Below are 5757 nucleotides of genomic sequence, written 5' to 3'. Positions count from 1 at the left end.
GGACAGACCAGGGAGAATTAGAAGATGAAGACGGTGAACTGGATAAAAGTAGTCATAGACACAAAATTTAAAATTGACAGACTATAGTATAGACAGGAAAAAAATTTAAAAAGGACAGGAAACTAAATAAATGGAGATATAGAAAGAAAATTTTTAAAGCAACAGAGAACAGGGCAGAGAGGGAAGAATTAAAAAATAGGGACAGGGAATCAGATAGAGGGAGACATAGAAAGAAATTTTTCAAAGCGACAGGCTACAAGAAACACAGGATAGAATTAAAAAGTAGGAACGGGGATGAGAATAGAAGGAAACTTTGAAAGAAAATTTAAAAAGTAAGTAGATATATGGAAGAAACAGACTAATTAAAATTTAGGGAAAAGGAACCAGAAAAAGTGAATTATTGAAAGAAAAATTAAATAGCAATGAGGTACAAGAAATATAAGGAAGAATTAAAAAATCAAGACAGGCCGGATAGAGAGAGACGTAGAAGGAATTTTAAAAAGCAACTGAGTACAAGAAACATAGACAAGAATTAAAACATAGGGACAGGGAGATGGATAGAGGACAACGTAAAAAAAGAACTAAAACGGCGATTGGGTACAAGAAACACAGGAATATTAAAAAAACGGGGACAGGGAGACGGATAGAAGGAACCACAATGAGAAAACGTTAAAAGCAATGGGGTACAAGAAACACAGGGAACAATTAAAAAATAGGGACAGGGAGATGGATAGAAGGAAACATAGAAAGAAAATTTTAAAAGCAATTAAGTAGAGGATAGAGGGAGGAATTAAAAAATAGGGACAGCGTGCCAGAGAGAGGGAAACGTACAAAGAGAAATTAAAATGTAACGGGATATAGAAAACATAGGAAAACCTTAAAAAACAGGGAGAGGGAGACACAGTGAGGGAAACATAGAAAAAAATTAATAGGTGAAGCGGTACCAGGGCAGAGTTGGCAGAAGAGTAACAAGTTTGGGGGAGCCGGACAGGTAGGTGGGCCGGCAGAGAGGGAGACAGAAGCAGGGACGGGCAGGGAGGCAGGCAGAGACCTAGGGAAGGGTGGCAGAGATGGACCGGGACGCGCGCAAGAGAAAGCGCGACTCGCCACAGCTCCTGGCGCCGGTGGGAGACCTTCACCGCCTTGACGCTCTGCTGTTGTGAGGCTTCCCAGCGGCTCGCATGTGTGGCCGACGGAGGAACTGAGCTCCCAGCACCGTGTGCCGGTGGTGCGCTCTGTCGGAGACAGCTCGGAGGGATCCTTCCTCGCCGCAGGCACCGGCTGTTCCTTGCTGCAGGCAGCTGCCGGCAGGACCCTCTCGGATTCCGTCCTCAGGCAGCTCACCTTCTTCAGCTCCCTCAGGCAGGCATGCCTGGGCAGACCCTTCCCCGGCTAAAGGGAGGAATTAAAAAATAGGGATAGCGAGCCAGATAGAGGGAGACATAGAAATAAAACTTAAAAAGTGACGGGGTACAGGACAGATAGGAAAACATAAAGAAATAAAGACAGGGAGACGAATGAGGGATACATAGAAAGAGAAACTAGAAAGCGGCAGGTAAAGGGAAACACAGGAAAAACTTTTAAAATAGGGATGGGAAGGAAGACAGTGGGAGAAATAGGAAGACCTTTCAAAAAGTGATAGAGTACAATTCACACAGGTGAGAATTAAAAAATAAGGCTGGCAAGAGAGAGAGATGTATGTATAAATGAAATTTTTAAGATGATGGGATAAAGGAAAGAGCGAGAAGAAATAAAAAATAGGAAAAGGGAGCCAAATACAGGGAGGCGTAGAAAGAAAGTTTGAAAAGCTATGGGGTACAGAGCAGAGGCAGGTATTTATTAAAAAATAGAGTCAGGGAGCCAGACAGTGGTAGGTAGAGAAACGAAATTTAAAAAGTAATGGGGTACAAAGCAGAGCAGAAAAACTAAAATGAAACAGAGACGGAGCTGGTTCGAGAGAGACATAGAAAGTTTAAAAGGCAAGAGGGTACTGGGCAGAGTTGGAAGAACAATAACAAGTTTTGGGGTGCCATACAGGTAGGTGGGCGGGCAGAGAGGGAGATGGAGGAAAGAGGCAGGCAGACATCTGGAGAAGGGTGGCAGAGATGGGCCAGGATGCAGAGGGGAGGACACGCAACTTACCGCAGCTCCCGGTGCCGGCAGGAGACCTTCACCGCCCCGACGCTTACCTCTCTGGCATCTGCCCCTTCCTCCTCTGCAGTGCCGCCAGCGTGACCCTCACCCGTTGTGCAGCACACAGCGGACGCCCAGATGCTCCTCATCCGCAAGGCTTCCTTGACACACGGTGGCTCATGCACGTAGCTGATGGAGACAACGAGCTCCCAGCACCGTATGCTGGCATCTGCTCTGTCGAGGGCAGCTTGGCGGGATCCTTTCTTGCCGCTGGCCATTCGTTGCTGGAGGCAGCTGCCTCTGGGACCCCCTCGGATTCCCTCCACAGCCAGTTTTCCCTTCGTCAGCTCCCTTGGGCAGGCATGCCCACGCTGCCCCCTTTACAGCAAGAGCCCCCTAGCACAGCAGGGCCAGCCCATTCTCGGCCTCACTGGCCACACCTAGGCTGCCCCAGCTGGAACCCATCAAGAGCCATTGGCAAAGTGCCACAGCACATCACCCTCTCCCCTGCACCTGTCCACAGCCACAAGCCCTGCCCCAGGGGCTGCAAACATATCCAGGGACACAGAGAAGGCAAGAAAAGCTTATTCATTAATGCACGTAAGAAATCCCAGCAGTGAATTGGCTGCAAGGCTCAGTGCGCAAATGCAGCGGGGGAGAGGAAGAAAAGGGAAAAGCAGGAGGAAGGACGGAGGAACATAGAGAAGAGGTGTGGGACAGGGAGCCAGAAAACAGGACACTGCAAACAAGAGAGGGGTGGGGAGTAGGACAATTGTGTAGAGAGAGGAGAGCAGAGAGATTGCAGAAAACAACAGGGACAAAGAGAGGGAGGAATAAATGAGAGACATGGAGCAGGAGAGAGAGGCGGAAGGAACCAGCAGGACAATATAGAGACAACGCAAGGGATGGGGAAAAATTCTAAAGTGATAGGGGAAAAAAAACATAAGCAAGAAATAAAAAATAGAAACAGGGAGCCAGACAGAGGTAGATGTGGAAAGAAACTTTCAAAAAGCAACAGGGTACAAGAAAGATAGGCAAGAACTAACAAATAGGGGCAGGGAGATAGAAAGAGGGAGATGCAGAAAGAAAGTGCAGAAAGCAACAGGGTACAGGACAGAGAGGGAAGAATTAAGAATTATAAACAGGGAAATGGATAGAGGGAGTCGTAGAAAGAAAATTTAGAAAGCAATGGTGTGCAGGAAACTGGCAAAAAATTAAAATTAGGTCAAGGAGACTGAGAGAGGGAAAGGTATCAAGAAAATTTAAAAAGCAACTGCATTTAAGAAACATATGCAAGAATTAAAAAGATAGGGATGGGATGGAGAGGTAAAAAGAAAGTTTCAAGAGCGATGGGGTACAAGAAACATAAGCAAGAATTAAAAAATAGGGACACAGACCCTGATAGAAGGAAACTGTGGTGGGTTGACCGTGGCTGGCCGCCTGCCAAACCGCTCTATCGCTCCCCCTCAACAAGACAGGGGAAGAAAATACAACAAAAAAGCTTGTAGGTTGAGATAAGGACAAAGAGATCGCTCACCAATTACTATCACAGGCAACACAGACTCGACTTGGGGAAATTAATCTAATTTATTGTCAATCAAAATCAGAGTAGGATAAAGAGAAATAAGAACATCTAAAAAACACCTTCCCTCCGCCCTATTCTTTTTTCCTAAGCTCATCTTCGCTCCCGACTTCTCTACATCCTCCCCCCGAGCAATGCAGGGGGACAGGGAGCGAGCAGTTCATCGCATGTCATCTCTGCCGCTCCTTCCTCCTCACGCTCTTTTTCTGCTCCAACGTGGGATCCCTCCCACAGGGCCACAAGTGCTGATAGAAGCCCATTCCAGCGCTAGCTCTCCACGGGGTCACAGCTTCCTTCGGGCACATCCACCCGCTGCGGCGTGGGGTCCTCCACGGGCTGCACGTGCACGTCTGCTGCACCGTGGACCTCCACAGGCTGCAGGAGAACAACCTGCATCACCGTGTTCTTCGACCACAGGCTGCAGGGGAATCTCTGCTCCGGTGCCTGGAGTACCTCCTCCCCCTCCTTCTTCAGTGACCTTGGTGTCTGCAGGGCTCTTGAACACTCACATTTCCTCTATCGCAGCTTCTGCACAGCATTTTTTAGCCCTTCTTAAACGTCCATCACAGAGGCATTACCAGCGTTGCTGATGGGCTCAGCTTTGATCGGCAGCAGATCCGTCTCAGAGACGGAACTGGCTGTGCCCAACATGAGGGTGACTCCTGGTCCCTTCTCACAGAACCCACCCCTGCAGCCCCTGCCCCGCCCCAGCTAACAAAACCTTACCGTGTAAACCCAATACAACAGCGATTGGCTACAGGGCAGAGAAGGGGGATTGAAAAATAGGGAAAGGGACCCACAGAGAGAGAGGCACAGAGGAAAAAAATTAGCGATGGGCTACAGGCCTGACAGGAGGAAACGACAGGGAACCAGACTGAGAGAGATGGAGAAAAACAAAGAATAGTAATGGGCCACAGGGCAGAGAGGGAGGATTTAAAAAAGGGGACTGTGATATGGACAGAGATAAACAGAAATACCAAAAAAACTCGATGAGCTGAAGGGGAGAGACAGAGGAATTAAAGAATAGGGACAGGGAGCCAGACAGAGTGAGAACGATACAGACAAAAATGGGCCACAGGACAGAGAGGGAAGAAATGAAAACATAGGAACAAGAGAATCTAAGAAAGGAAAAATGTATCTAGAATACAGGGCAGAGAGAGGGGAATTAAAAAATAGGGACATGGAGACAGACGGCGGGGGGGGTAGGAACTATGAAGGGCTAAAGGGCAGACGGGGAGAAATTTAAGAAATTGGGATAGGAAGACAGATAGATGGAGAAAGACAAAACTAGTGATGGACTGCAGGACAGAGACAGAGGATGAAAAAGAGGGACAAGGAACAGGATAGAAGCGCAGAGAAAAAAAGAAACCAGAAAAATAGAATGATAGATAAGAGGGGGACTTGGAGAATGAGAGAGGGAGAGGTGCAGAGAAGGAAAAAAAAATGACCGCAGTGAGAGAAAGAGAACGGGGAGGCAGGGAGGGACCAGGAAGCAGAAAAGGAACTACATGGCCTCGAGGCTCCAGGACTCACCACAGCTCCCGCTCTCAGAGCTGCTGGAGAATTTCACAGTTTGGACGCGACGCATCTCTCTCTCTCTCTCTCTCCCCTCCCCCCCCCCCCTTCGCTATCCTGGTGGATTTGGCTTTCCCAGGAATCCAAGTTGGGTATTTTTCCCCCAAAATTGCGGGGTTTTTTTTCCCCACCCCTTGCAGGCCCCGAATTAGGGGTTTTGTGGTATTTTTATGCCATGGCAGCAGGTCCCGCTCGGTGTGCACGGCCCTGCAGGGGAAAGTCCCTGTTGGGGGAACTGGCCCCAAATCAGGATGGGAAAAGGCGGAAAAGGAGAACAGGGAAGAGGCAGCTTTTGAAAGCGCTTTTATATCTTCAATAGAGAGGTGTTTCGGGGGGGTGGGGGTGGGGGGTGAAGAGTTTTTAAATCCTTTCTATAAACAGGGTTTCTTTGCATTTTAAGAACCTCATCTACCATAGATATTTACACTTAATGTATTTACACATACCTCTATATATATATTAGTGAA

This window comes from Calonectris borealis, chromosome 16, assembly GCF_964195595.1.
Source record: "Calonectris borealis chromosome 16, bCalBor7.hap1.2, whole genome shotgun sequence".
Taxonomy (NCBI): Eukaryota; Metazoa; Chordata; class Aves; order Procellariiformes; family Procellariidae; genus Calonectris; species Calonectris borealis.
The sequence above is the reverse complement of the archived record's forward strand: the minus strand, read 5'-3'. Positions refer to the sequence as shown.